At 44.5% G+C, this 23,243-nt stretch overlaps 1 protein-coding gene across 3 annotated transcripts in view; it reads left to right on the top strand.

Annotated features, from left to right (window-relative positions):
* Positions 1 to 23,243, top strand: part of RASGEF1A (RasGEF domain family member 1A) — a 759,117-nt gene that overhangs the window by 545,348 nt on the left and 190,526 nt on the right. The window contains exon 1 of one of the 3 annotated variants that reach the window (XM_075349036.1): positions 1,262 to 1,282. The exons of the other annotated variants lie outside the window; for them this stretch is intronic. The gene's annotated coding sequence lies outside the window, so the exon portion shown is untranslated. Of the gene's footprint in view, positions 1 to 1,261; positions 1,283 to 23,243 lie in introns of those variants that run through there. 3 annotated transcript variants of the gene reach the window in all.

Here is a 23,243-nt window from a genome sequence, read left to right on the forward strand (position 1 = left end):
TTCCACAGACCCATAGACTGGCCCTTAGTGTTAATTCAGACATCCAGGAAAACTGGACTGCTCATAGATCGCAATGCACAGACTGGCTGGGGGTCTCCTGACCTGAATTCAGCAGCCTCATAGGCATATATAACGATGGCTGCTAATTTTGGGTCAAGAGGCCTGTGGCCAGTCTGTGCATTGAGATCCATGGGCAGCCCGGTTTTCCATCTGAATGAGCACTTAGACTTCACACAAGAGTGTCATACACATGCATCCTGCTTAAGTGGTGGAGGTCCCCTGTTGTATGTGTTTTTTTGGTGAAGATTTGAAGCCACATTTTTATATGCTTTTTTTTAGAAACCTATAGGGAAAAAAGAAGCCTATAGGGAAACAATTCAACCCGAGACCCAAAAATTAAAAGGTTCAAAAGCATCCCTACACCTCCAGTGGACAAGTTTTCATGAAATCACATCCACTTTGCTTGAACTATTAAATGCATATTTCAACACAAAAAAATACAGTGGAAAAAACACATCACATGGCCGCAAGGATAATTTCTTAAGTATATAGATAAATATGTTGTATGTGATGAGTGACAAGAGTCTGCATACTACAGAACATGTAAACAGTTTGTTAGCATCAGTAGACATACACCCAGTACAAATATATACAGAGGGGATATACAGATTCTAATACAGGGAATACAGAAAAAATCACATAAAATATATAAGGAAGAAAGAGATGACAACAAGCTAACAATGTAATTCCAGTAATACGGAGTCCAAGCGTTTCATGAACATACCGGAGAGTCCAAAACACACAACTATGCCGGACGGCAAATGTTTTATTGTAGCAAAGGAAATCTTATACCATGGCCATTACAATTCACATAGAATTCCACTGAAAGGATTATGTACAAAATGCCAATTCATTTTATTACCAGTGTTTTTGCCTTGTCGGTAATCCGTGCAGCTGTGTGCCTCCCAGTTATACCACTGGTTTTTCCTCCTCTCACCATATTTGAAGGCTTTGGTACCATAGAAATATAAGCTTTGAATTTTCCTGTTGTTAAGTCCCATGTGAAAGCCTGAAATGCTCCACTGATCCCTAAGACGTCTGCAGTTAAAGGGACAGACAGCTGACAGCAGCACAAGTGGCTGCAGCTTCCGGACGTCTGTATTGGATTTAGCATGTTTGTCGCCTACAGGGATGTAGCATATGTCTTTTTATTGATTGAAATGGATACAACAATATTGAACACACTTTAGAATGAGCTGCTGTGAGGAATCCTGCTGTTCTGGTTAGTATGTGATTTATTGCTAGAATGAATATACTATTACAAGCTGGTATATAGCAATATAATTTCTTACATTGCCACCTTGGGCAGGAATAGGTTTTATAGTCATTGAGATTTATTATGTCACATTAACCATGTATTATTCGTTGTTGATGGCAATTTCTTTCAAAGTGGATCGAAGTGAGAAACTACTGTGGGAACACAGGGTTTTGTCAGCTTCATAAAAAAATGTATGTCCTAAATATATTGGTTGGTATTTTGCTCAAATTGGTGAATCTCATTTGATGATATATTTAATAATCTTATTTGCAATATTATATGACTTTGTGCAACGAGCTTTGGAAAGTAAAGCCATTTTCCAGACAATTAAATGTGTTAAAAGGGCTCAGATTGATTAAAAATAAAAATACAATATTACCAGGCCCCTGGAAGTTCTTTACCTGGTTCCCGCTAGTCTCTACTTCCCGGACCCATCTCAATAATCCAGAGATGGACGGAAATGTCACATGAGTCAATCACTGGTTCCAACACTAGCTGCCTAAGGCTATGTGCGCACTTTGCGTCGAGTTAGTTGCAGTTGTAAACGCATCCTCTGGCAGAAATTGTCTTTGTCAAATTTGGTTTGGACCACAGAAATGCTAAAAATACGCGTGCGTTTTTACCGTGTTTTGACCGCGTTTTACATGCTTTTTCATTGCTTAAAGTCAGATGCATTTTCATTACAAATACACGACTAAATAAAGTTTTAACATTCAAACACTAAGAAAAAATGTAAAAAAAATGAATAAATATATCATGATTAAAATCATACACAAAATAGCTAATTTTATTAAAATGATAACTAATTTAATATTTATGGCTAAAATAATGTTAAAATATTGTTTTTCAATAATTTAGTTGTCGGACTATATGTGTGTGTAAAGGGACACATCATTACTTCAATTTAATGTCAAAAACGCATGCGTTTATTTGGTTAAAACAGCATGCATTCTGCACCAAAAAAGCATGTAAAACGCTAGGATTTTGATTGTGTGTGCGTTTTGAAAGATCTCATTGACTCTAATGTTAGCAAAACGCTGCCAAAAAGGCAAAAACAATTGACATGCTGCTTCTTTAAACGCTGAGTTTTTGACAAATTTTCTGCAACTAAAACGCTGTTTTTACAAGCATTGTGCGCACAAGAAAGCCCCATTTCCAATAGACTTTGCTTGAAAATCAAAACGCATGCAGTTTTGCATTAAAACGCTGCAGTTCAAAATGCTGCAGAAACGCATGAAAAAACGCAAAGTGCGCACACAACCTAAACCAGTCACTGGTGGGTCATGGCTGGGACCAGAAAGCATAGATCTGCGATGGATCCAGACCTGCAGGAAATTAGTAAGGGTGAGTATCTTTTCTTATATTATTTTTAAGAGAAAAAATATTTAGCTGGAAATATGCTTTAAAAACTTTGGGTGATATTTAGAAAATGTTTAGAAGGTGAGATCTTTTATAGATAGTTTCTAAACCGCAGCATTCAGAAATGATGAGCAATCTGTAGATGGCATAATATAAACCAGAAGAAGCTGAATTGGTTAAAGGGATGGTTCACTACTTAGCTTTACTAGCCACATCTATATAACGTTCAGAAACAAGGCTTCTCTCAAATACCTTGTGTTTGCAATAGTGCCTCTGAGCGACACTATTGTAGTCTGCTCATCCCAATCGTGTGACCCCTGGGCTCCATGACCTCTGAGATCTGATGATGTCATATCAACTTCCAGTTGACCCGACATCACTGAGGCTGGCCCCAGTCTCCCTGAATGACTGGGCTGTGGGCTGAGTTGCCAAGCACATCACAGCCCAGTATTGCCCCTGCTTGCAGTGCTCTGCACGGAAGGAGAGAACGCGCGACATACTGGGTTGTGACGAGCGGTGAAACTCCGCCCACAGCCCAGTCACTCACAGAGAGTGGGGCTGGGCTCAGTGATGTCGGATCAACTGGAAGATGACGTGACATCACCAGATCTCAGAGGTCACGAAGCCAGGGGGTCAGGCAGGGGGGATGAGCGGACCGCAATAGTGCCGCTCAGAGGTATTATTGCCAACACAAGGTATTTGAGAGAAGCCTTGTTTCTGAACGTTATATCGATGTGGCTAGTAAAGCTAAGTAGTGAACCACCCCTTTGACTTGTAATTTATTCATTGAAATCCTAGATCAATCTGGGTTTCGCAGTCATGGTGCAGTCCTGAACAGTAATTGTCCACTATCTCTATATAAATGCACTTATACGGGGAAGACGATTACAAAAGACATGTACTACTTTTTTTTCCCTGTTTTTTTTATTTCAAAATACTTTATTTAAACTTGCTTTTGTAGAGGTAGCGTTATTCTTGCCAAATGTCCCTGCTTATTCCATCCTGAAATCTGAAATAAATCCTCCCACAAACCACCTCCCATTAACATAACACTTATTGAAGTGTTTTTCATATGGGTTCCACAGACAAACCTTGGCAGGTAGTATTGAAAAGGGCTAATCTATAAGTGGCCCCAACGCAATTCAAGGAAAAAGCTGTCTTGTAAATATACTCAACATCATTTTATACCAGTGCTCTCAAACAATACAATGAGAAAAACCCATGGCCTTGTGCCATGAGTTTGTTTTTCTAAAAACATGGGGATACATTTATTTGTTTCTATGTGTAATATTCAAAGGGAAGGGTCAGTAGGATTAAACCTCCTAAGTTGTCAATATGGGCATGCAGGTCATAGGAGGTTGAATAAAATGATACCTTGATATTTGCCATCCAATGTCTTATTCCTGAGAAATCCACATTTTTTTATTATGTATGAGATGTTGACATTTGTGGGAGAAAGAAAGATCACCTCGAGATTTGTCATCCAGAACTTATTTTACTTGAAAGTGGGCATTATCAGTGTAAGACATATTTTGATTGACAGTCTTCTCCCTTGATGTCACTGAAGAGCTGTGTGTGGTTACAACTAACATAGTACAGTAAAGCTGAGCTTTGTCTAATTAGGAAAACATCTGCAGCTGCACCTCTCATTTCTTGCTGTCAGGTCTGCTGTATTACCCCTCCCCCACACTGGCTAGATGGAAGATGGAAGATAAAGAAGGGTTAGTTATAATCAGGCACAGATGGGCAGTAGCGGTGACAGCAGTATGAGAGGAGAGCTGCAGATTCAGCTGTGTTTGTACTGAGACAAAGATCAGTTCTGCTGAGTGTTATTATAACTGCCATTAGTTACATGTTTCACACTGGTAATGCCTCATTTTATTATAATATTGTTTTGAAGGTAGATTTTCAGCGATATATGTATCCTACCCATACATGTAGACAACTCATTTACATATAAGAAAAACATGGATTTCTCTGGAATAAGATATTTGATCGCAGATGAAATATCACTGTAACGTTTTATGAACTGCATGCCCATATAGACAGTTTATGAAGGTTGATCCTACCGACAGATTCCATTTAAGGCACATTTGAACAGACCAATAATTTGGAACGTTTTTCAATTATTAGATTGTCTAAACAGTCTGTCAGTCAACCAATGAACAAGCAAAATACTTGTCCTTCAAGTGAGATAAGGTAGTCAGAAATTTTGTTCCTCACTAACTATTGGTATGATGGTGTAGTCCTGTAAAAGACAAGCTAGCCATTCCCTTCATGACCAAAAAGCACTATTCAAGGAGCAAGTAATCATGTTTTGAAGTTTTGTCTGAAAGTTCATGGGGAATGACAGTATACTTATAGCTTCTGAGACATACATTGTATTTCCTACTTATCAGGACCCTCTCCTGGCTAATTGAAAGGTTTAGCCACTGATCTGTTAGGGGTACTTCTCACATAGCGAGATCGCTAGCGAGATCGCTGCTGAGTCACAGTTTTTGTGACGCACCAGTGACATCATTAGCGATCTCGCTGTGTGTGACACTGAGCAGCGATCTGTCCCCTGCTGTGAAATCGCTGCTCGTTACACACAGTGCTGGTTCATTTTTTGAACGTTGCTCTCCCACTGTGAAGCACACATCGCTGTGTTTGACAGCGAAAGAGCAACGATCTGAATGTGCAGGGAGCAGGAGCCGGCTTCTGGCAGTCTGCGGTAAGCTGTAACCAAGGTAAATATCGGGTAACCAAGAGAAGTGCTTTGCTTGGTTACCCGATATTTACCTTGGTTACTAGCGTCTGCTGCTCTCAGCATATCAGTGCCGCCTCCCTGCTCCCTGCACACGTAGCCGGAGTGCACATCGGGTAAATAAGCAAAGCGGTTTGCTTATTAACCCGATGTGTACTCTGGCTACGAGTGCAGGGAGCCAGCGCTAAGCAGTGTGCGCTGGTAACCAAGGTAAATATCGGGTAACCAAGCGCTTGGTTACCCGATATTTACCTTAGTTACCAAGCGCAGCATCGCTTCCATGCGTCGCTCGGGGCTGGTCACTGGTCGCTAGTGAGATCTGCCTGATTGACAGCTCACCAGCGACCATGTAGCGACGCACCAGCGATCCTGACCAGGTCAGATCGCTGGTGGGATTGCTGGAGCGTCGCTAGAGTTTGACGGTACCCTAAATCTGCCAGGTAAGCATGCTGTTAGATAAGAAATATAGTGTGAGGCTGAGAGACTTAAACCCCTGTCACACATAGCGATGTCGTTAGCGAGATCGCTGAAACGTCACAGGTTTTGTAACGCAACAGGAAGCTCGCTAGCGCTCTTGCTACGTGTGACACATAGCAGTGACCGGCCCCCCTCTGCAATATCGGCGATCATACCTGAATGTCCTGATTCATTTTTTGATCGTTGGTGTCCCGCTGGGCAGCATGCATCACTGTGTTTGACGCCATAACAACGACAAGCGACCTCGTTGGCGACTCAGAACTGAGCGTTCTATTGAGGTCTGAGTCGTCAGAATAGCTGCTGTGTGACAGGGTCCCAACGACCGCCAAGGTCGTTATATGTATCGCCGAATCATTGCTGCTTTGCTAATTAGATCTGCCTTTTTGACAGCTCACTATCGACCATGTAGCGACGTACCAGCAATCCTGACCAGGTCGTATCATTGTCAGGATCGCTAGAACGTTGCTACATGCAATGGGACCCTAAAGGCCGCTTCACACGCTGCGATCTCGCTAGCGAGATCGCTAGTGTGCGTACCCTCCCCCATCGCAGCAAATCGCTGCCCGTGGCGCACAAAATCGCGCGGACCCGTCACACTACTTACCTGCTTAGTGACGTCGCTGTGACCGGCGAACCACCTTCTTTCTAAGGGGGCGGTTCGTTCGTCGTCACAGCAACGTCACTAAGCGGCCACCCAATCGAAGCAGGGGGGCGGAGATGAGCACGTAGGAGTCACACACAACGACATCGCTAAATCGGCCGGATGTGCGTCACGAATTCAGTGACCCCAACGACATCACTTTAGCGATGTCGCAGCATGTAAAGCAGCCTTAAGGTTATGTCCGCACGCTGCGTTCTGGTTTGACAACAAAAATGCACCATCTGGCAGACTCTTGACAAATGTAAACACTGCATTTGACATAAAACACGCGGTAAAAATGCATGTGTTTTCGATGCATTTTCCCTGCGTTTGGGCTGCGTTTTGGACAGTGTATTTTTAAAGGAGAAATACAATATGATAGGATAGGATTTGATAGATAGCTAGAATAGATAGATAGAGGGATAGATAGAAAAAATAGATAGCATGACTGCCCGCTGACAGCAGACAGCACTAATGAGCAGCCGGCACTTTCAGAAGCAGAAGAAGCCGCGGGAACAGTGTGACAGCCGTGCAGCGCCGCGTCGATGATCGGTGATCAGTGAGTATGAAGGGTGGAGAGGGAGAGACTGACAGAGAGAGAGACCGAGACCAACACCAAGACCGACAACTATTTTGATAAATATTTGTCAAACAAAATGCTACCTAAAAAAGCAGCGTGTGGATGGAAATTTCGACTTCTCATAGACTTTGCTGGGGAAGCACAACACATGCATTTTGTCATTAATACGGTGCAGTTTATAACGAAACCAAAACTCAAGAAAAAACGCAGGGTGCGCACATAGCCAAAAGGTCCATCATCTTCCTCCAATGCATTTTCAGACACAACTTCAAAACCCCATTTTCCAGCTTCTAGAGCAGTAGTTTGGGGTCAGAAAGAGATCAAGTGACTTATCATATAAAGGGCTACACAGTCAAATAAATTATTTGAAGTTGTTAAAGTTTCTCACAGGTTCCTGTTAAGCCAACTTAAAACTCATCGTTCTCAGTAACACATAGTCCTGTGTAAATAGAAATGTGTTGCTAATAAATTATGTTTTATGCACATATTAGTGCAGTTGGCGTGTCTAAACAGCCCATGAAACCAACTGACTAGCATGTAGCTAAATGGCGGTCTCCTAACGACAGTGGTTGACATGTGAGAAGATGACCTTAAGCGGGCTTTACACACTACGATATATCTAATGAGATGTCGGCGGGGTCACGACGTAAGTGACGCACATCCAGAATCGTTAGTGATATCGTAGCGTGTTACAGCTATGAACGAGCAGAAATACTCACCTTCTCGTTCATTGTTGACACTTCGCTCATTTTCAAAAACTCGAACGTCCTGTTGTTCATTGTTCCCGAGGCAGCACACATCGCTCCGTGTCACACCCCGGGAACGATGTACTGCAGCTTACCTGCGGCCGCCGGCAATGCAGAAGGAAGGAGGTGGGCGAGATGTTTACGTCCCGTTCATCTCCGCTTCTATTGGCCGGCCGCTGTGCAATGTCGCTGTGACGTCGAACGTCCCTCCCCTTTCAGGAAGTGGATGTTCGCCGCCCACAGCGAGGTCGTTTGGAAGGTAAGTACGTGTGACGGGGGGGTTACAACATTGTGCGACACGGGCAAGAAATTACCCATGCCGCACAAACGATGGGGGCGGGTGCGATCGCAAATGCGATCGCACGAGAAATCGACACATGTAAAGCAGCCTTTAGTCTATAGGCATGATTTCTTTATGTTAGCTGTCCTGGCTCCAGCACCTGAGCTTGCTCCCTTCCTCTGTAAGCAGCTTTGTGATATGATTTCCTCTGATAACATGGAAAGCATCTCAGCCGCCATCCCTTAGACGAGTCTCTTAGGACCAGTTCAGTCAGCATTGAGTTTCCTGAATATGCAAGAATTATAGAACTGCTTTTGCAGGAATTTGCCTCATCCTTCTCTAGACCAGTGATCCTCAACCTTTCTTACCTTGAAAGTCACATTAAGCTCTGAGAGAGGGTTATGAGCCAAATCCAGAGCCCCTCACCAATGTAGTGACATCCAGCTCCCCCATACCCAGCACCCCCAATATTGGTGTAATGACAGCCAAAACTTCCCTACAGAAATCATATCATTGTAGTATTCTTTAATCCATGAATTTAAAGCTTGCACTTTTTCAGAACTCTTGCATCAAATACTCCGGTCACACTATTGCATCCAGCTTCGAGCACCCATTTTGCTAGATAGAGAAAAAAAGTGAGTTAAAAAATTGTAGGGCATCATCAATTCAATATGAATCGACAGCTTGCATACAGAAATGCTATGATATGAAACCCATGACCCCCCCAAAACATTGAATGCTGGTCACACATATGGCGCTCATTTAACTTTCATGCGCAAAGTGGCCACCGTCAGCTGCAATGCACATCTGGACTCTGGACAGCATACTGTATCTTGCTGCACGTTGTGCAATATGGTACGTGACACGTTTGCACAAGCATCTGTAATACGTCGTCGTAGGTCCTGCAATGTTGGAGGAAGGGTCGCATACACCTGCTGTTTCATGTGACCTCACAGAAAGAAGTCCAATGGGGTTAGGTCAGGTGAGCGTGAAGGCCACTCCACGCAGCCACGATATCCAATGACTTGTAGGAAGGTCTCCACGAGGTATCGCTTCACGTCCGCAGCCTTGTGAGTTTTACACGTTCTAAATCATAGCATTTCTATGCAAGGTGTCGATTCGTATTGAGTTGATGATGCCCTACAACTTTGTAATTCACTTTTTTTTCTATCTCGTTCCGTTTTTGAGATAAAAATGCTAACTCCGTTGTTTTCCACCAGGTGGTGCTATAGGTGGTTTCATTGCGTAGCGCATGGCTACTTTACTATACCTAGACACCACTTCTATGTCTATAGCTGCCGCCATTCTGAAGTTAATGGTGGTGGACAGGATATGGGTGGACACACTGTATAAGTGCCCAAGCTAATCTGTATAACATAAAAATTAGCTTTTATTATACTCACCTGCAGGTCGGGGTGAGGCAGTCCGGACTGATAGGTGTTGGTGGTCTTGATCCGATACCTCCTCTCTGCTTGAGAAAACCTTCCTCTTTCCCTGCTTCATGTGGATGTCGCATCCAACATCATCCCCACAGTGTCATCCATTGTGCTCCTGTATACACGCACTCTGCTCTGCACTCGGCAAAGCAGAGAGAAGTACTATAATGTGCAGGGAAAGATCAAAGAATGCCCGCGCATGGGCTCTACAGTACTTTGCTCTGCACTCAGCAGGGCAGAGAGAAGTGCGAGTGCGCAGGAGCGCAAAAGAGGACACTGGTGTTACGTCACCGCCGGAGTCTGCTCCAGCGACTTCTGCTCCGATCGCCAGGCGACGCCGTGTTCCTGCCGTGGATGGTGCTGGTGATGGGAGAGAAGTCGATGCCAGCGGCACCAGTGGGCGCAGGCTCAGATCATCCACTGGGCTGGGTTAGCTTGGGATCTGCAGTACCGCTGGCTGACTGTGGGTGGCATATGTCTTCCAACTGAAGTTGCCAGCGTTCAGCTACAGCCAATGGGAAGACACCACACCCTTCTTATCTCCCCTCCTGTCACATGATTACTGCCAGATATAGTTCTGATTTTCCTGGCTCCTGTTATGTCCTATTCTGTTGGTGATTCCTGTGTTGACTTCTGCGTGTTTTGACTACCCTTCTGCCTACTGTTTTTGTACCTTGCTGCCCGACTCTGATCTGACCTCTGCTACGTTTGCTGACTACGTCACTGCCTGACGATTCTGTCCCTGTTCTGCAATTCCTGGTTTGACCCTGCCTGACTACTACTCTCATCGGACTGCAGCCTTCCACAGGTAGTGATCTCCAGTTCCCTGTGTAATTCCAAATCCCTGTATAGGGGTTAAAGGGTTTCAGGGTTCTGGGGGTCCTACTTGGTGAGTGGCTTCCCTCTAGCCTACCCTTTACAGCCCATCTGAGTCTGTGGCTCCAGGCAGGCGTTACATTATATCTGGCCCTCTAACCAGGAGAGAAAAAAAAAAAAAAGAAATGGATTCTCTCCATGCTGTGCTAAATCAGGTGCACACCCTTTCTGGGCTTGTACATGGACTGACACAGCAAGTGCAGGACCTCAGGTCTGCTCAGGTCCAAGCCCCCGCTGCAGTACCTACCTCAGCATGTCCAGAGTCCCGTCGACTGCAAGGGAGCAGATCACGTGGTGGAGTGCCTGGATCAGAGAGGCAATCGCTTCCAAAGCAGCAGCACCACCTGAACGGACCCCAGGATACCCGCTTAGGTGCCCAGGTACTTCCTGCAGACCCTATGAGGTTAATGTTACCTGTCTCATTGTCTCACCAGGGAAAATCTGTACGGCTGCAGGCCTTTGTTGATTGTGGCTCTGCTGCTAATTTTATAGACACTATTGTAGCAAAAGAGCTGGGTTTGACTTTGCTCAGGTTAAATGCACATATTAGAATATCTGCTATCAATAGTACACCTCTCACCCAGGGTGTGGTTACTTTTGCAACTCCAGAGATCTCCATGCTTGTTGGTGCTCTGCATGTAGAATCTGTGTCATTTTTTGTTCTTGAGAATCTGATGTCAGAAGTGGTATTGGGCATGCCTTGGCTGCGTAAACATAACCCGGTCATAGACTGGCACCATGGTGAGATTGTGCGCTGGAGCCCTGAATGTCAGGAGACGTGCATGTCTTTATCTGTGAACCTGACTAGAGCTGAACCTATCTTCATACCTTATGCATTCAGGGAATTTGCTGATGTGTTTTCTGTATCTGAATCTGAAAAATTACCTCCGCACAGAGATTATGATTGTCCCATAGATTTGGTCCCCAATTCCCGACTCCCCAAGGGTAAAATGTATAATCTTTCTGGTCCGGAGCGTTAGGCCATGAAAGATTATATAGCAGACAGTCTGCAGAGAGGGTTCATCAGACCATCCAGGTCACCAGTCGGCGCTGGATTCTTTTTTGTTGATAAGAAAGATGGTGGCCTCAGACCTTGTATTGACTACCGTGAACTGAATGCTATTACTGTAAAGAATCAGTACCCTCTGCTACTCATCCCCAATCTGTTTAACCAGCTCATAGGAGCCCGGTGGTTCACCAAGCTTGATCTCAGGGGAGCATATAACCTTATCCCTATCAGAGAAGGGGATGAGTGGAAAACTGCATTTAATACTGCAGAGGGACATTATGAGTACCTAGTAATGCCTTTTGGATTAAGTAATGCGCCGGCTGTGTTCCAGAACTTTGTTAATGACATTTTCAGAGATATTTGTGGTCAATATGTGGTGGTCTATCTGGATGATATCCTGATTTATTCTCCTGATGCTACGTCACATGTCCAACATGTATGCACTGTACTCCCGAGACTCAGGGAGAATTCCCTATTTGCTAAATATGAGAAATGTGTTTTTTTTGAGGCAGAGGTTAATTTCCTGGGTTATATATTGTCTGCAGAAGGCTTCCGCATGGATCCCTCTAAGCTTCAACCGATTAAGGAGTGGGTGCAACCCAAGTCTCTGAAAGCCTTGCAGCGTTTCCTTGGATTCGCTAATTATTATCGCAAATTCATTAGAGATTTTTCCAAAATTGCCAAACCCCTCACCGATTTGACTAAAAAGGGGGCTGATGTGGTTAATTGGAAGCCAGAGGCGATCCATGCCTTCACAAAATTAAAAGGATGTTTCTCCTCAGACCCGATTCTGGTTCAGCCTGACCTTACGCGTCCATTTATTGTGGAAGTCAATGCATCCGAGGTTGGAGTGGGAGCGGTGCTATCACAAGGTACTCCGTCTCTCACTCAGCTTCGTCCTTGTGCCTTCTTTTCCCGCAAGTTTTCCCCCACAGAGAGAAATTATGACATTGGTAATCGTGAGCTGTTGGCTATTAAATGGGCCTTCGAGGAATGGCGCCACTTTCTCGAAGGCGCCAAACATAAGGTCACAGTCATCACAGACCATAAGAACCTCACTTGTCTGGAATCTGCTAAGAGACTCAATCCTAGGCAAGCTAGGTGGGCATTGTTCTTCTCCAGATTTGATTTTGTGGTAACATTCCGGCCCGCTACCAAGAACACCAGAGCTGATGCACTTTCCCGTAGCTTCTGTCCCTCTCAGTCCGAAGACTCTGAACCAGCGCATATTCTAGCTAAAGGCATTATTATGTCATCGGTTTCCTTAGATTTGATAGAAGAGGTCCATAATACCCAAGACCAAGCTCCTGAAACCACCCCTGTCCATAAACTGTTTGTCACCCCCTCACTGCGCCTACGGGTTCTCCAGGAATCCCACAATTCTGTGCTGGCAGGTCACCCTGGTATCGGCAATACCCTCCGATTAGTAACCAGGAATTTTTGGTGGCCAACCGTAGCGAAATATTGTAAGGAATATGTACTGGCTTGTGAAACTTGTGCTCGAGCCAAGACACCCCGTACCCGCCCTGCCGGATTTCTCCAATCCCTACCTACTCCAGTAAGCCCTTGGACACATCTCTCCATGGACTTCATCACTGACCTTCCACCCTCAGACGGGAAGACTTGTATCTGGGTAGTATTGGATAGATTCAGCAAACAGTGTCATTTTGTTCTTCTGTCCGGATTACCCAATTCTGAAACTCTTAGCAAGTTGTTTATTAGGCATATTGTGCGGTTACACGGGGTTCCGGAAAATATTGTTGCTGACCGAGGAACACAGTTCGTCTCAAAATTCTGGAGGGCGTTTTGTAAAAAGATCCATATAGAGCTATCTTTTCATTTGCCTACCACCCAGAGACCAATGGTCAGACCGAACGTTCCAATCAAACCCTTGAACAATATCTCCGGTGTTATGTGTCTGACCGTCAGTCTGACTGGGTGGAATATCTGCCGCTAGCTGAGTTTGCTATCAATAATCATTATCAGGAATCCTTCAAGACTACCCCCTTTTTCTGCAATTTAGGGTTGCATCCACGTTTTGGTTCTTTTTCTTCCACTGTGGTGGATACTCCTGAGGCTGACTCAACTGTGGACAAATTAAAGGCTATCTGGTCTGAGGTGAAAGAGAACCTGAAGAAGGCAAAGGTTGGTCAAGCCTCCTCTGCTAATAAGAGACGTTCCAAGGGCCCTAGCCTTGGAGTTGGGGACAAGGTATGGTTATCCACACAGAATATTAAACTCAAGGTCCCTTCTACTAAGCTGGGTCCGAGATTTATTGGACCTTACGAGATAATCGAGGTAATTAATCCCACAGCTTTCCGCCTGCAACTCCCCCCATCCTTCAAGATATCGAATGTGTTCCATAAGTCCCTCCTCAAGTTATATCGTGTCCCCATGCACCCAGTCAGTGACCCTCCTCCTCCTGTTTTGGTGGAAGGTAACTTGGAGTATGAGGTACAGAGAATACTTGATTCCTGTATTGTCAGAGGGGCAGTACAGTATTTGGTGCATTGGAGGGGTTACGGCCCTGAGGAGAGGTCATGGGTCCCTGCGAGCGATGTTCATGCTAGGGGTCTGGTCCGACGGTTTCACCTCCAATTTCCTGGGAAGCGGGTTTTGAGGGTCCGGAGGCCCCTCGTGGAGGGGGGGTACTCTTACGTCACCGCCGGAGTCTGCTCCAGCGACTTCTGCTCTGATTGCCAGGCGACGCCGTGTTCCTGCTGTGGATGGTGCTGGTGATGGGAGAGAAGTCGATGCCAGCGGCACCAGTGGGCGCAGGCTCAGATCATTCACTGGGCTGGGTTAGCTTGGGATCTGCAGTACTGCTGGCTGACTGTGGGTGGCATATGTCTTCCAGCTGAAGTTGCCAGCGTTCAGCTACAGCCAATGGGAAGACACCACACCCTTTTAATTTCCCCTCCTGTCACATGATTACTGCCAGATATAGTTCTGATTTTCCTGGCTCCTGTTACATCCTATTCTGTTGGTGATTCCTGTGTTGACTTCTGTGTGTCTTGACTACCCTTCTGCCTACTGTTTTTGTACCTTGCTGCCCGACCCAGATCTGACCTCTGCTACGTTTGCGGACTACGTCACTGCCTGCCGATTCTGTCCCTGTTCCACAATTCCTGGTTTGACCCTGCCTGACTACTACTCTCATCGGACTGCAGCCTTCCACAGGTAGTGATCTCCAGTTCCCTGTGTAATTCCAAATCCCTGTATAGGGGTTAAAGGGTTTCAGGGTTCTGGGGGTCCTACTTGGTGAGTGGCTTCCCTCTAGCCTCCCTTTTACAGCTCATCTGAGTCTGTGGATCCAGGCAGGCGTTACAGCTGGATGACATAAGACGCATAATCCACACAGTGTCAATGATGGTGATGGTGCAAGAATTCAAAAAAGAGGCAGGTCGATAAATAATCACTAACCTGTTATAGACATACAGCAGGCAAGCAGAGGGGTGGAGGACTAAAAGAAGACCCCACCCCCAGTTCTGCCCTGATTCATAGAGCTGTATTAAAAAGAACCAGAGATTTAATTCTTTCATTAAAGGTATCAGTTTAATCATCATAACAGGGACATTATGGCCATGCCTTTCTATTAAATCCTGCAAACAGGTTCTCTTTAATTTTCCGTTCATAAGAAAAACAGATCATCTATGTACTCATGGAAGAGTTAGATATTTTTGATTAAAGGATTATTGAGGTAGATAAACTGTTTTTCAAAATATCTTATGTGAAGGTTTGCATACAATGGTGCGAAATTGCTGCCCATCACACAGCCACAAGTAAAAATGTGATTTTAATGAAAATATGTTGAAGATGAATTCAAGGCCGAGGTATAATGACCACCGACAGCCCCCAATATAATGTCCCTCACAGTCCCCTATACATTATGATGTCCCCCACAGCTCCCAGTATAATGTTCCCCACAATTTCCCATATAATACGATGGCCCCACAGCCAGAATCTCTTGTAATGTTCCCACAGATAGCCAAAAATATATGTCCCCACAACTAGCTCCAAGTATATGTCCCCATAGTCAGCCCTCATGTACCCACAGCCTGCCCCCCATATTTCACCAAAGCCAACCCCTCTTATGTCCCACAGCCTGCCCCATGTATGTCTCCATAGCCAACCCCTCATGTCTCCACAGCCTACCACATGTATGTCCTCACAACCTGCCCCTTATGTGCCCATACAGCCATCCCCTCTATTAATGTCCCCTTCCAATGGTAAACTAATATAAGAAAAAATAAATAAATCTTATACTCAATCCCGGCACCCCATCATTGTTTGTTTGTAAGTCTTCTCATGCTGACTTGATAATATTAAGGACTCACCTTGTGAGGTGGATCCTGTAAACTCAGTTCCTGGTGGCCACAGGGATCCTGGGTATTGATGCAGCAGCAGGAAAGCATTTATGGAGTGAGGACTTGAAGTATTGGAGGCTGCAGGCAGACAGGACTCAGAGAAGCAGATATGGAGCAAGGACTTGAAGTGCTAGAGGCTGTAGGCAGACAGGATGCAGGAAAATCCAAGACAATGCAGGTAGAGACAGGTCAGGCACAGGTAGTGATGTATACTAATACAAACAGAATCGAGAGTCTTAACACCAAGATACAGCTGTGTGTCTTGTTGGGCTTTATATAGGTATTATGATTGAGTAGCAACTGGCAAGGTATAGAGGTAGCACACTAAAAACTGCAACTGACCCTGTCTGTTCCTGTACAGACTAGAGATCCCAACCCCACAGTTCCTAGTGGTTCCTGCATGAGTTGCAATAGCTGTAACCACTGACTAAATGATGGCAACTCGGACCTATTCTCCCTGATCCACCATCAAGTGCTTCACATTCCTCCTAATAAACCAGAGGCAGAGCAGAGTGAAAATTACCTACAGAAAGGAAGGTGTGCTGAAGTACAAAGTGATGCCAGAGTGAGTAAGGCAAACAACAAAATACTAAATTCTAGAGAGGTTGTAGATTGCTAAAAGATATGCCATCTACTTAATAACAACAAACAGAAAATAGGAGCAGAGTTAAGAACCTAAACAGCAGAGAGAAATAACCTAGCTGATCTTCCACTGACTGCTGTAAACAAACAGCAATATGGCTGAACACCAAAATGAAAATATCACCAGCAGGAATTACTAGCTGGGTGAAAATATAGAAAACCACACCCGAAAGGTGATTGGGCAGACAAATGAGTAAATGAACACACCTGTTACCCTAATAGAACTAAAGCAAGGATAACAGAAACTAAACTCCACAAGAAATATATCTGCTTTGGTCAACTGAACAAAGAAGCTGATTACACACTCAAAGGCTCAAGTCCATGCACATGACAATGGGCAGATGATGTCATGGGAGCACACTGGGCCACTTGCAAAACTTGGTGTGAAGCACAGTAGAAGGCAGTGTCCATGAGGGATATTGATAAGCCATTCTGAGCCAAGGAAAATGCATGATAGTATCACCCCCCACACATACACACACACACACACACACACACACTCACCATTTTAGTGCTCCTCCCAGATGAGTTGGTAACAGATTGAAAAGAATGCTTTGCATAAAATTTCTTGAGCAAGATTGGAGCATGTTAGTACTTTTTAGGAATCCAACAATTTTCTTTAGATCAAAAGTCATTTTACAGTCCAGAAGTGGGTTTTATACTCTGTGATTGGAACTGCTGTTTTGACTGTAGAACAGGACTTGTTGAGGGCCAGAGGATGACCTGCAAATTGAGAGTTTTAAAATGAAGACTCCAAAGCAAGGACAAATTTAGTTACATTTTCCCTGCGTTACTTTTTCCCCCACTGCTTGGAGTAGACATTTAATTTGATAGAAGGCAAGAATATTGGCAGCAGAGTTTCTGAGACTGTGGTTGAGGCTGAATTTTTAAGTAGTTGGTCATGCTCAGGCAAGGGACCGCCAGGCGCATGTCGCAATACAGAGGTTACAACAGGGATGGAAAAGGAGAGGAAGACTCTAATGATAGGGTGCGAGGAATGGGTCACCTCCTGATATTAACTAGTGTCTGAACTCTGAGCTCCCCCTTCACAGCCTTATATGAGTCCTTCCCCCATTGCCATCACGTGTCTATTCCCTAATTGTCCTACCACTTACCCTGAATAGTATCCAAGGCCGCTGAGTGCATAAAGCTGGTGTCACACATAACGACGACGACAACGACGTCGCTGCTACGTCACCATTTTCTGTGACGTTGCAGCGACGTCCCGTCGCTGTTGCTGTGTGTGACATCCAGCAACGACCTGGCCCCTGCTGTGAGGTCGCCGGTCGTTGCTGAATGTCCAGCTTCATTTTTTGGTCGTCACTCTCCCGCTGTGACACACACATCGCTGTGTGTGACAGCGAGAGAGCGACGAAATGAAGCGATCAGGAGCCGGCGTCTGGCAGCTGCGAAGCTGTAACCAGCGTAAACATCGGGTAACCAAGGGAAGACCTTTCCCTGGTTACCCGATGTTTACGCTGGTTACCAGCCTCCGCTCTTGCTGCCAGCGCCGGCTCCTGAACTGTGACATGTGGCTGCAGTACGCATCGGGTAATTAACCCGATGCATACTGTAGCAAGGAGAGCAAGGAGCCAGCGCTAAGCAGTGCGCGCGGCTCCCTGCTCTCTGCACTGTGACATGTAGCTGCAGCACACATCGGGTTAATTAACCCGATGTGTGCTGCAGGAGAGCAAGGAGCCAGCGCTAAGCGCGGCTCCCTGCTCTCTGAACTGTGACATGTAGCTGCAGCACACATCGGGTTAATTAACCCGATGTGTGCTGCAGGAGAGCAAGGAGCCAGCGCTAAGCGCGGCTCCCTGCTCTCTGAACATGCAGCACAGCGACGTTATGATCGCTGCTTCTGCTGTGTTTGACAGCTAAGCAGCGATCATAACAGCGACTTACAAGGTCGCTGTTACGTCACCGAAAATGGTGACGTAACAGCGACGTCGTTGTCGCTGTCGTTTAGTGTGACACCAGCTTTAGACTTCACCACTACAATAAAAAGAAACAGGTGAAGGAAGATAGACAATGGGACATAGACATAAAGGATATACAACAAGTACTGCAGCTAAACACCAGGGCTGCAAGAGACTCAACTTCAGCAACTTCAAGTGACTTACTTCTTTCACCATGGTCAGTTCAGAATGAAAAGATTCAATAACCGGCATCAGGTGATGGAACATGTGACTATTTGAAAAGAAAGGTCTCTGCGTGCGCACTGTCACTTCAGATGTAGCTGAGCTGGAATTGTTGTGGGATCTCGTGTGGATTACATCGGACCTGGGTGTTTTGGGGGTTAATAAAGAGGTGAAAGAGTGTGTGTTTTTGAGTTTTATTTCAAACAAAGGATTTTTTTGGTGTCTGTGTTTATTTCTTTCACTTACAGATTAGTTATTGGGGGTCTCATACATATCTCCCATTACTAATCTAGGGTAGCTGTGAGCTGTTATTAACCCCTTATTACCCCAATTGCCACAACACCAGGGCAATCTGGATGAGCCGAGTAAACGTTCCGGGATTGTCGCATCTAATGGATGCGACAATCCTGGGCGACTGCAAGCTGCTATTTTTAGGCTGGGGGGGCTCAATAAGAATGGGTCTCCCCAGCCTGTGAAAACCAGCTTCCAGCTGTCAGCTCTATAATCGCTGGGTGCCAAAATTGGGTGGGACCGCACGTTGTTTTTTTTTTAATTATTTATTACAAATTATTATTTATTATTTATACAAGCCGCATGCGGTTCTTTTTATTTTGATACACCTGGAAGATAAGCGCATGGCTGGGTGCTGCAGCCTGTAGCCGTATGCTTTATCATGGCTGGGAATCTTAAAATTGGGGACGGTACACCAATTTATTTATTTATTTATTTTTACATCATAGGTACGCACAGACAGCACCTCTGATTGGTTGTAGTCAGACACGCTGTCACACAGGGTGGGGGCACATCTGACTGCAACCAATCAGAGCTGTGGGGACTGCTGGTGGGTGGGGGAAGCAGTGCATATGCATGAGGGATAATGAACGGTCCCAGAAGTAGCGTTAGAGCCATTTGGGAGAATTGGTATGTATAATGCACTTGCTCTACACTCCCTGACAGAAGTTCTGTCGCTTATCCTTGTTATGTAAATAAAAGCTTATAACCTGATTTTAAATTCATCCATTGGTTTTATAAATTACTCTTTTGAAAGCTAAAACCCTCCCAAATTTGGTTTAGGTTATGAAAATGAAGTTGCTGCAAAGCTGATATATTGATCATTTAATGAACACCGAAAGGTCAGATTTCGGCAAGACAAACGTTTTGTCGCCTTGTCATATAATGCACAGAATTCTAGGTTACATCCTCACCTGTGCTCACTAAATGATCGGTTAATTAGTGGGTGTGTATAAACAGAAACCCAGCACCCCAGACCTTCAGTTAAACTGCAACTTGACCTCTGACAACATGCCAAAAATCCACCCTGTGACCAAAGCCTTGATTATCAAGAGGCTGAAGACCAGTTCTCATCCTTTGCACTGTTGAGGGGAAAACAACCCAAAAAAACGTGTACGCAAATGGAGTTTCTGGGTTGAATTCTAATCCTAAATCATCTGTCAAGGCCCATTAAAGGGTTGATATTGACTCTTTTCTTTCTCTTATTTCAAATGACATTAGAATTCATGTCTTCTTTGTCTCTGATGAGGCTATTTCAAGTAAAGTGATTATGAGCTGTTTCCAGTAGTGGGTTAAATTATTTGTTACAGATTTAATTCCACAAATAATGATCCAGCCCGACCATAAGGAAATGCACTTTTATGTATTGGGAAGATGATGAAAGAACACTTACTGGCTTCTTGATAAGTAGGAAAGAACATTCTATCTTGTTTAACAGATGGTCTTGAAAGGCTCTGTTGATCAGTTCATTATAATTTTGGCACATTCCTTGAGTGGGTTATAGTAAAGTTGATCATAGAATTTTTTGTTTTAAACAATATTGTTAGAAAAGGCTCAGATGGAATATTGCTCAATGGGTATGAGATTGCAGTTGTATTTGATAGAATTTTCCAACTCATGTACATTGTTGATGACGCTGTAGAACATTTCCACTGTTTGACCTTTGCGATGTACGGGGTTGAAATTGGATTTCGGGCTGAGATAGGTTTGAACATAGTAGAGACTGAGTGATGAGTAGGTGGAGGTTGTAGAAATTTTTTGGAAGTGATAATAAAATGGCAAATAAATGTAACTTTACTAATTATGGAGTTCAAATTTAGATAAAACTGAACACCGTTGGGATGTGCCACAGTTCAGAATAAAAGGACTTTGAATAATAGAGAGAATTAATTTTCCTGTAGTCTGTAGTTACTGTATGTAGATTAAACAGTTTTACTGTATTGCTTTATTGTTTTTCGCCGGGATCTTCAGGTGTGAGGGCATTGAGTTTTGTTCTTCTCCTTTCATCTTTACACTCCATTCATCTCCATCTATTTTTCTTTTCATCTGGGTAATGTTTGTGAAAAAACAAAGCATTATCTGACAGAAAATTATTTTACCCCAGTTGAATCACTTTACTTCCTACAAAGTTATTTTGCCTGATAAATCGTCCCTTCAGATTGTCTGGGACATCTGAAACAGTGCCTAGAAAAGAAAACTTGAGTGCTACCATGAGTCCAGTGTGAGGCCAATAGTAAAGCATCCTGAGACCATTCATGTGTGGGGGATTTTTATCAATAGAGTGCACTCCACTCATAACTTTGCCTAAGAACATGACCATTAATACAGAATGGTATCTAAACATCCTGTAATAGAAACTTTTCCCAAAGATCCAGTACTAATATGGTGATAAAAAAACACCAAAAAGGAGCCAAGACAAATGATATGTGCACACACAGAATGTGGTGAGCCTTCCTCATAAAGATGGCTGCAGCCGAGGTGCAAGATGCTGATGTCACAGCCACTCAACCTCCACACTAGGGGGGAGGGGAGGGGCGGCTGCTTAGCATAAGACATGCACACTAATAAGGCTTGCACTGGGAGCCCATCATATAATGAGTGAAATGCACAGTGTCTGAACTGTGACCTATAAATGACGCCAGAAACCCAGGTCAGGCGGGCAAAACAGCACTATATAGGTGCATCTCGCACGGATACACGAGACGCACAGTGTCTGAATAATGGCCTTTAAATGACGCACAACACCAGGTCCAGGCGGGTTAGTTAGCACTATGAGTACATAACACATGACAGGCTCACCATTTAACCACCTGAATTCAAAAGGTCCACACACATCCTGCAAAAATGGATAAAATGTGCCATACCTCAAATAGTGAGATATTAGTTTATATTTTGGCCCAAAATATGTAAGCTCGCAATCCGTTCGTCAAGGATTCTCACACTTGCGAGTCCCTACACTGAATTAGTTAGAAAAACCACAAAGAACTATATCAAAAAAACACCAAAAAGGAGCCAAGACAAATGATATGTGCACACACAGAATGTGGTGAGCCTTCCTCATAAAGATGGCTGCAGCCGAGGTGCAAGATGCTGATGTCACAGCCACTCAACCTCCACACTAGGGGGGAGGGGAGGGGCGGCTGCTTAGCATAAGACATGCACACTAATAAGGCTTGCACTGGGAGCCCATCATATAATGAGTGAAATGCACAGTGTCTGAACTGTGACCTATAAATGACGCCAGAAACCCAGGTCAGGCGGGCAAAACAGCACTATATAGGTGCATCTCGCACGGATACACGAGACGCACAGTGTCTGAATAATGGCCTTTAAATGACGCACAACACCAGGTCCAGGCGGGTCAGTTAGCACTATGAGTACATAACACATGACAGGCTCACCATTTAACCACCTGAATTCAAAAGGTCCACACACATCCTGCAAAAATGGATAAAATGTGCCATACCTCAAATAGTGAGATATTAGTTTATATTTTGGCCCAAAATATGTAAGCTCGCAATCCGTTCGTCAAGGATTCTCACACTTGCGAGTCCCTACACTGAATTAGTTAGAAAAACCACAAAGAACTATATCAAAAAAACACCAAAAAGGAGCCAAGACAAATGATATGTGCACACACAGAATGTGGTGAGCCTTCCTCATAAAGATGGCTGCAGCCGAGGTGCAAGATGCTGATGTCACAGCCACTCAACCTCCACACTAGGGGGGAGGGGAGGGGCGGCTGCTTAGCATAAGACATGCACACTAATAAGGCTTGCACTGGGAGCCCATCATATAATGAGTGAAATGCACAGTGTCTGAACTGTGACCTATAAATGACGCCAGAAACCCAGGTCAGGCGGGCAAAACAGCACTATATAGGTGCATCTCGCACGGATACACGAGACGCACAGTGTCTGAATAATGGCCTTTAAATGACGCACAACACCAGGTCCAGGCGGGTCAGTTAGCACTATGAGTACATAACACATGACAGGTCACACACTATATTTTTTTGATATAGTTCTTTGTGGTTTTTCTAACTAATTCAGTGTAGGGACTCGCAAGTGTGAGAATCCTTGACGAACGGATTGCGAGCTTACATATTTTGGGCCAAAATATAAACTAATATCTCACTATTTGAGGTATGGCACATTTTATCCATTTTTGCAGGATGTGTGTGGACCTTTTGAATTCAGGTGGTTAAATGGTGAGCCTGTCATGTGTTATGTACTCATAGTGCTAACTGACCCGCCTGGACCTGGTGTTGTGCGTCATTTAAAGGCCATTATTCAGACACTGTGCGTCTCGTGTATCCGTGCGAGATGCACCTAT

This window comes from Anomaloglossus baeobatrachus, chromosome 5 (assembly GCF_048569485.1).
Source record: "Anomaloglossus baeobatrachus isolate aAnoBae1 chromosome 5, aAnoBae1.hap1, whole genome shotgun sequence".
NCBI lineage: Eukaryota > Metazoa > Chordata > Amphibia > Anura > Aromobatidae > Anomaloglossus > Anomaloglossus baeobatrachus.